Source organism: Crocodylus porosus, unplaced genomic scaffold (assembly GCF_001723895.1).
Source record: "Crocodylus porosus isolate Cpor-Errol unplaced genomic scaffold, CroPor_comp1, whole genome shotgun sequence".
Classification (NCBI taxonomy): domain Eukaryota; kingdom Metazoa; phylum Chordata; order Crocodylia; family Crocodylidae; genus Crocodylus; species Crocodylus porosus.
In genome coordinates, this window is record NW_017728935.1 from 5,471,150 (window position 1) to 5,480,148 (window position 8,999).

Sequence of the window (8,999 nt, forward strand, 5' to 3'; positions counted from 1 at the left end):
AACATGGGAAAGAAAAGCATTGCACAAGTCTCATTTTACTAATCTGAGGGCATCCTTCTGGCTTTTCAGGTGGAGCCACAGTTTTACCAAAAAGCATTTGACGTATATAAATGCATCCGCCACAAGCAAAGTATCTCCTGAGAAGGTATTTGTTAAAATGGGTAATTAAAGGCCTTTTCTTTATTGCTTCGTCACAGTATGGCTCCAAGCCAAATTCTAGCTTGAGGTTCCCTTAAAAATGCCTTGCTGTCATTTACATTGACACAGGAGTCATAGGAGGGAGAGAGAAGTCGACCTGGAGTAAGGGGATGGCTGCTCTAGCACTGTCTCACTACGGCCTTCGCCTATGGGCAAGCTGTCCGCAGACACGCACTGAAGTGGTACAGGAGACCCTGCCGAAGCAAGGCATCTGCTCACTGAGTTAGCTTGTGAGGACCGTGCGGAACAGGCAACGGGTTTGCTGCACAACATCACACTAGTTTGCTGATCTCCATACATCATTCATCGCACGCAGAGGCAGTGGCAAACACTGAGTAGTGCTGCGTCGTTTGAACACTTAATTAAAGTGAAGCTCTTAATGTACTTAGCAAATGACACCAGGTTCCAAGACAAGGTCTGCCTCTGTGCCTCACAACGAGGGAAGAAACATCACTGAGCTGTGGAGTCTGCTCCTGAACTGCCCCATTCTCGCTCCTTCTGTGCAGGAGAGGCTGGCATTTATAATCCAGTTTGCATAATTAGTGGGCAGGCCTCTCCCCCTGGGGAGCGCAGGCCACAGGGTGCCTCCTTCACGTTTTCACTGCTTGCAATGCAGCATTATACACCTTTCTCTTCCAGGATAGCTGCTACCCAAAGGGCCCGTAGCTGAAAAGCGTTGCGTCAGTGCTTGTCCTTGGAAGCAGGATGACATGGCTTCCCAGTAGGTCGTTTCTCAGATCTCAGCCTTCGGCAGTTCTCTTTACACATTGCCGTCGGAAGACAGTCTCTAGCGTCTGACCTGCAACGCGCTGCAGCCCAGTGACTCCCACTTTGGGGGTTCGAGGCAGCCCTCGCTGGTCTCGAGGCACTCCTCCACAACTTTGTGAATGGCACAGCGCCCAATTAAAAAAAATGATTGATGTGTTCCAGTGCCAGCCTCCTTGCAGAGGGCTGGGCAGTGGGGGAGAGGGACTGGCCAGGCAGGGACAAGCCTGAGCCTGCACTTATCTGCTTATCTTCTCTCGCCACACCTTGCCGCACCCTTCAAAGGATCTGGCAGCACCCCGGCGTGCCGTGGCACCCTGGTTGAGAGTCACCGCTATAGACAAGGCAGTTCTCTGATGTGTCACAAGACGAATCTGTAGATGTGCCCTGGGAGATTCCCCTACAAGCATTATTTTCCTGGGTTGGATTTGGGATCCAATAGAAGAAACATTACAGTTTCCCAGCCTGTTATACCCTATAAATGTGACTCAGACCTTAGTTAGTGCAGGTGTAAAACTGCACTTTCGAGGCTGTTTCAGCACTTGCCCATACAATTATGATCTGCAATAACATTAAAACCCCACAACTTCCAAAGGCCAAAGCACGTAACGGCAAATCAGGGAAATCAAAGCAGCCAGATTTTGGAAGTCTCCACCCGTGCCCAGTTCCTGGTGGTAGGGGTGTTCAGTCCTGACATTCATGGCAACCAGATACACGGACACTGAAGCAAGACCGTGTGTGTATGCAGCAGCTCTGCCCTCTGGTCTCGCACTGCAGAAGGAGCCGACAAGCCCACAAGTTCTGACAAGCTTTAACATCAGCACCTTGGTGTGAGCCAACAAGCACTGGGCACTGCCAGGTCTGCAGCACTATCCCGAGCTCGCTCACGCCGGGGCGTGCTGCCTGCTGTTCCATCTTGCCCTGATGTCACATGCCTGGCCAATATTTTACAAAGCAGTTTACTACTGCCATGTGAACGGGGGGGGGGGGGCAAACCTGACATACGCCAAGTGTGCTGCGCAGCAAGTGCCATGTTGTGATCAGCTGTGGAGTAAAACACATACCAGGAAGCCTGAAGTAGCTCAGGCGAGGAGACCTTGTGCTCACTTGCCCATGTTGTGTGGCTCGGTGTGATCCTTGTCAAGGGCCGTCAGACCTGACAGGCGGGCACACAACTCGTGTGAAGGCCTACCGCCCACCCAGGTCGAGAGGTGCAGCGCCTCGACACGGGCTCGAGTCCTGGGTTGGATGCAGCCTGTACCGGGTGCCAGGCAGGAGCTTCCTGTCTCTCAGCAGTGACACTGGCGGTAATTTCCGCACGTTTATTGAGCTGTGAGACAATTGCTTAGGAAGTACCCGTAGAGTCACAGCGTTAACTGGATGCCTCTGCGGCCTTCACGCTGACAAGAAGTGTTCTTCACGTAAGTGCTGAGCCTTTGGCAGAAAGCCCCCCTGCCGTGGGTTTTTGTGCTTCCAAAATTACGTTGTTTTCCCCCCCTTTTACTTTTTAAAGGAAAGGGCCACGGTTGTCTATGCAGGGGCTGAGTCCAGTTGATTTTCTGGCTCTTCTCCAAGGAGGTCCCAATCGGGGGCTGCTCGGGCAGCGCGGAGCCGTTCTGTGGTTTGCATCGCTGCCCACGGAAACGAGGGTGCTCTGGGGATGCCTCACGTACGTGCCAGGAGGGACCCGACCTTCCTGCTCCCAGCGCCCGGCAGCCCGGCTCGCGCACAGCCGTGGCCTGCCGGCTAATAGCAGCACAGCTGGATGTTTCCCAGAGTGATTTGTTATGTTCTCATGACGGTGGTGATCCCAGGTTGGACTTGCTCCATTATCACGGTGGGAAAATGTTTAGACAAAGTACAGCAGCAAGCAATGCTCCTGAGGGATGTGCTGTGTACGTCTGTCCTGGAAGGGAAGCTTGCAAGAGAGTGTCCAAAGATGCATCAGGCTGCGGCTGCGTTAGAGAGGCGCTGCGCCCAGAGAGCGGGGAAGCGCGCAGGGACTTCACACTGGAGGAGCGGCACCAAGGGCAGGGTTGCAGCTGGCCCAGCCATGAGGCTCAGCTCCAGGTGAAACAAATCTCAGGCCAGGCCCCACCCAGCAGGGAGGTGCCCCAGCCCTTTTTTCTCTCCCTCTCACTAGCGCCTTCCGCATGGGCAAGAGTCCCCGTGCAGGCGTCTCGCCCCACTCGAGTCGGCGATGCAGAGGTGCGAGGCTGCCAGGAGCAGCCGGATGAGACACCCCCGTGCCAGCGCTGTACAGTATCCTCCCTCTGCGGAGCGCTCTGATGTCTTGCTTGGAGCTTGGTGGGCAAAAAGACATGGCACAAAAAGCCCTTTCTTCATTTCAGCTTCAGGCTATTTCTTTCGTTCATAGGACTACAATAGCTACTTCCAGATGACACGAAGTCACTACATGCACAGATGCACATATTCACAACACCCATGGCTTACTCATTGTAACTGAGACTGTGCTGGCGTTTGTTAGTGATGTCCATTCACACTAAAAAACCCTCTTGTCCTCGTGTAGCTGTATTTCTAAGGATCTCTTTCTTCTTCTTTATCACAGAAGAGACTGTGATTCTTTTTTTTCTTGCTCTGACTTAGCATTCAGTTATCTGATAACTCTTTATCCTAAGTACTTTGATGCTACCAGTCAGATTTCAAGTGATGGGATTCCCTGTTTCCTAACCCTCCCCTTAACCCAGGCTATCTGGACTGAACTCCTCTGCAGACCGAGAGCCCCTGGCCAGCTTCAGACTGGAAGCCAGGCTGCAACATTAACTCCATGCTTTAAAGCTGCTACATTAGCACAGCATGATGTTAGGTGTTTTTTATTCAGATATTTTCTGTGAATGAGAATAAAAGTCCAATAAAAGTGCTGTTCGGAGCTGATCAGAGCGCAATGCACAAATAGACAAACGTAGGGGAGACTTACTGCTGCTTAAAACGTATGTGTCCCATTTTGTGTTTATTCTTAGATGTTTAAAATCACTTCATTTCTGGGTCAAAGGTTGCTCTGAAATTCCTTGTATTTATTTTTACAGTAGGATGAAATAATCAGAATGTCCCATGCTTCTCGGTGATAAATGGTGTTAGCTTGCATTACAAACAGCGGTCGGGACTTGATCTGCAGTGAATTTGGAGGGAAGAGCAGCAGAAAGCTGAGAACGCATCTCTCGGCCCGGCGCAAGAAGCGGGTGCTGACCCGGCTGCGTGGGGCAGAGTCCATCTCGCAGAGGCAGCAACGAGCAGCGGGGCAGTGGGCAGGAGGCAACACATGAGAAAGGCCCAACTGAGCCCAGGGTGACAAGCAGCAAAACCTCCCTCCGCCCTTGGGCCTGGGCTTCGTGAACGATACGGGACTCCTTACTCTCCTCCTGGCTGGGATGCAGGGGTTGATTTCTTTCCTGGCGAGGAACCTGGGTTGGCATAAATGAGCCGTCAGGACCGCCGTGGTGTCACCTGGGAGTGAGGATGGAGGAACAATCGTTGGACTTTAACTTCTAATGGCTGATGGATGAACTGAGCCAGGACCCAGGAAACCACTGTGAAAGAGGGGAACTGGCCCATCTCAGCGCCAGGGGACACCCCCCCGAGGCAGCGCACGACAGTCAGAGGAGAGCAAGCCCTTCCATACGCAGGCGTGGCTCGGCCTGCGTGCAGCCTCCACGAGGGCAGGGGACTGGGCTGAACGTGTGAGGCCTTCCCTGCCCCCACAAGAAAGCAGGGGCTGCCAGGCTAGCCGACGGGAGCGGGGCTTCTGCGTGCCCGCATCCAGTGCCCAGCAGCGACTGCGCCATCTGCCTGAAGGTGACACAGGAAGCCTGCAGCGGCCTGCTTTGCAAATGGCCTAGGGGGGACGTCCCTTCCCAAGCCCTGATCATTCGAGGCTGGGTCACATCCCTTGCAGGACTGAGGCTCATGGCCCACATGCATCATCCTGATGCCCGAGAGGCCGCATCAGCCCTCGTCATATCGAGCCGCTTTATGACTCGTGGCAGTTACGGCAATGCGCTGCACGGACCAGCTACTTGTGACGGGAGAAAGTCTCTTCTCTTCTTGCGGCACTTCCTGCTGCTTCACGGACCGTTGCCAGCGAGGCTTGTCCTCAGCACCGTCCAGCAGGAAAACGGCCTCTCCACGGCTGACGCTCACAGCAAGCAATGAGGCTAGGTTTGAGGGGGAGACGACTAGCTCCACGAAGCAAGAGCATCTTAGACCTGTGAGTACGAGCCACAGGCACAGACCTTCTGGCGGGAGTTCGGCAACTGCTCAGCTCTGGCGGGGCCTCCGCAGGGAGGTGAGGTGGCCGAGCAAACAGAAGCTTGAAAGGGATTTGGCCATTTCACCAGGGCATTGCAAAAAGGGAATGGTCTTGCAGAAACATTTCTTTAGGCAAAAGTATGTTTTAATTAAATACATTCATCATTTACCAGAGTTTGTATTTCACGCACCCTAGAAGTCAGCATCCACTCAGAGGAAGTCTCGAGGTCGGCTTTTCTCCCAGACTTTTCCGGGGCTGCACAGCTGAGGGCCCCATGTTGTATAAACAGTTAGTGCACTCATGTCTCATGGCACGCTCTATTTGAGGGAATCAATTATGGGACATATTTCTGGGGTAAATACAATCACTTTAACTTAAACACTAACATGCATGTCAGAAGAAAATGAGTAAAGTGTCTATCAATCTCCTTAGAAAACTGCATCCTCTAAGCAGAAAAGGGAAATTTAAATCCTCCATGAAACCTCCAGCTTATCATCAGCTCTTCAGCAATGGTTACATTCTACAAATAACATGTCAGAAGTGGCTCGGGGCCATGCACCTCAGGGGATCGTAACGGATGGAACCCCACAAACATTAGGATTTAGGAACAACACACGTCTGAGCACAAGCGAGAGTGTATTGACTTTCCGGATAAAGCTAGACGCAGCCCCAGGGCCCATTACCAAGTGACACATGCTAAGTGAGAATGCAGCATTCATGTACAGGGATGCTAAAAAGCCACCCTGTAATTCCATCACAGCAAAATAAAGGCAGCTCCAAATGAGCAAGATGTCTCTCCCGACAAGCATAAATAATTTGCATTAAATACAAGACACATAAACTGTGAATAGGTGCCTGAAAGGAGCAAATGATCAATCAGTCCCAGGACTCCCGTGTTGTATGGGCGGGGGCGGGGTGGGGGGCAGTACATGGTGTGTCCTGCAAAGCTCAGCAAAAACGTAGCCCCAGGAGAGGAGCAACTTCTGTCCTGCCTCAGGTGGGAAATGGTTGACAGCATGTGCCCCTTCCTGAGGTAGCTGGTGAGCTTCTCGCTGAAAAGATGACATTGGTGTCCCCACCATAGCTCTGATCATTATGTGGCCACTTTTTCCTGCTTTGCAATCAGGGGAGGGTAATTCACTGCACAGCAATGAGTGCTTTCTTCCTGTGTTACCGCCAGCTTTCCCCCTCCAGTTGTTGAACTCATTGTGCACCCAGGTGGGAGAGGCTTGCGCAAGGAGTGGTGTCTCCTGGGCGAGGCAGGGAATAGGAAGAGTGTCGGGGTACCTGGAGCCGTTGTCAGCATGGCTCCATGCAGGTTTGCTGCCTCAGTTTACCTCAGTGAATGCGAGCTTGTGGCCTGGAGTGGCACTGTAATGCAAACGTGGAGAAACACAGATAGGGTCCAGCAGCCCAAAGCCAGAGCAGATGCAGACCCCTTCCTGACAGGTGCCACACTAGAGAGCAATATTTTATCAATCACCTCTCCAGCATTTGCCTCTGCTGGTGCTGACACGTCCCTTTCACTCCTCTTCCCACCACCCTACCATTTCCCCTTCTTCTGTTCCAGTCTTGTATGTTTTGTCATTTGTATTAAGCAAAGCAGATTTGGTCTCGGTCTCTGAAGATAATTGACAGTGCCTTTTACTCGCATGTTCTCACAGTGCAGAGCCGGAGTGTCTGATGTGTATTTGCATGTTATATTAATAGAATTCAGAAAATTACCCTGCACAATTCCTAATAGAGACTCAGCCAACGTCCTCCTTGGCATCAGCACTGGCTCATTTATTTTTCTTGAATTTATTCACTACAGCTTTTATGTTATCGTCTTTGGGCTCATTTTTCTGCTCATGTATTCCCCAAAGAAGGAAAGAATAGTATCCTATGCTCTGAATAAGGACACGCATCTTGATTATTATAATTATTTCATTATTTCTTTTCTTGTTCCCTTTATGGACTTTTGAATCTTAAATCATATGATGCAGGGGTTTCCTATTCCTTGTATTCCTGCTCTTGAAGGTGAAGCCATAGGAACCTCTTCGCGGTCTCAGAAAGTAAATGAAATGAATACGGGAGGACACAAACGGCCGAGTGCAGGAAGATTTTGTTCCCGCATGTTTTGTCTAATGGGTACTGCCCAGGGAACGCACAAAGATCCTAGAAAGCCTCCTAAACACTGGGTCCAACCCAGTGATGTGGGAAACCCGAGCGGCGTGACCGTGACGTCGGTGCTGTCACAGTGTAGGCTGCCAAGCAAGCCAGCCGGGCTGTTGTTTCACCTGTGCGCACCTACAGGCCGAGCAGGGGTGAAGTGCAAACGAGGCTGCTTTCATGTAAATCTATTTTTGAAGGAACTCTCAACTCAATTGAAAACATTTTCATCTTTTTCTTCCATTTGATCTTTTTTCAACATACTTTTCTTATTACTTGTGGCATTTCGCTTCCATCTGGTTTCAACTTTTGATTAAAAACTTGAAGTTCAACTTTGGAAGTTTGATGCAGAGAAGTGGAGTTTCCCATGTAATCCCTTCAGCAGCTTTATGCCCTACTGGTGTTCCTACCACACGGGGCGGAGGGGATGCCCTCAGGTGACGGCCTGCTGTCCAGGCACCCAGCGAGAGCCCCCTGATGACACTGCTCCCTGCACCTCTGGGAAGGAGTCTTCACCTTCCCATCACGGGGTGACTTACCATGCTTGCAAGGGGGGAGTCCCTGGAAAGGAGGCTGTATGGCCACAGGCACACACAGCGAAGCAGCTGCTGGTCGGGGTCTATTGGCCCGGAAACCGTACCCCTTATACCAGATTCCAGGGGATTCAGTGATCACAGACACAGCAGGCTGCGCTAGGGGATCTGGATTCAATTCAGGAGTTGCAATGATGTCACTAAAGGGAGAACGGGCCCTGAACATGAGCAGTTCAAGAAAAATAGACGCAGGAGTTTTAGCTCAAACCCTGTGGGCCTCCCGGGCCCTCCCTGGGTCCACGAGGGGAGCAGCAGGTGGGACCTAGTTCTGGGACGGCCTGAACACAAGGTCCGAAGAGAGGAGCGCAGGAGGTTAAGAAGACCAGACCAGTCCTGCTCACTTCTTCAGACACCAGCGTGGCGACCATCGAGCACGGCTACCGCACCGTGACTCAAGGAATTTGGGTATTTGGGGGGTGCTGAAAACCAGTCACTTCCCTCAGAAAAGCAATTCAGATGAGACTTTAATCAGGAGCAATAACAGACATTTTGAAAAAGGGTAAGCTGGATATGATGCTCCCTTGGTGGGCAAGAAAAAGGAAATAAGGGGCCTCTGCTTAGGCTAAAGAAGTGTCAATTGCCCGGAGAATTTACGCAGAGAGGTGTCGCAATAAACTTCCAGAAGCATCTGTAGAAACATCTCATCTAAATAGTTTAGAAAGGACTGGGAAACTTTTGAAGGAGAGATGCAATATTGAACGGCAAGAGCTGGGCACGGCGGACTGAAACGAGCTGCTGCTTCCCATTTCCCGTGCTCCTGAGTAGCTGACAGAGGAGATGTCTGCACTGAAAACAGCAGTACTCTGACTGCAGCGCTGTGGAGTCACTCCCTGTTCATCTCACAGTTGTCCGACTCCCGTGCCTTGTGTGTGTACATTATCTCTAGGCCAGACAGCCGTCCCATCTGGGCTGCACTTCCATATTGCGCTTGGGATGGAGTGTTTACTTGCAGTGTTCACAGTGTAATGATCTGAGACACATGTACGACACATGCAGGAAATATGCTGTAATAATCTCATGTTTAT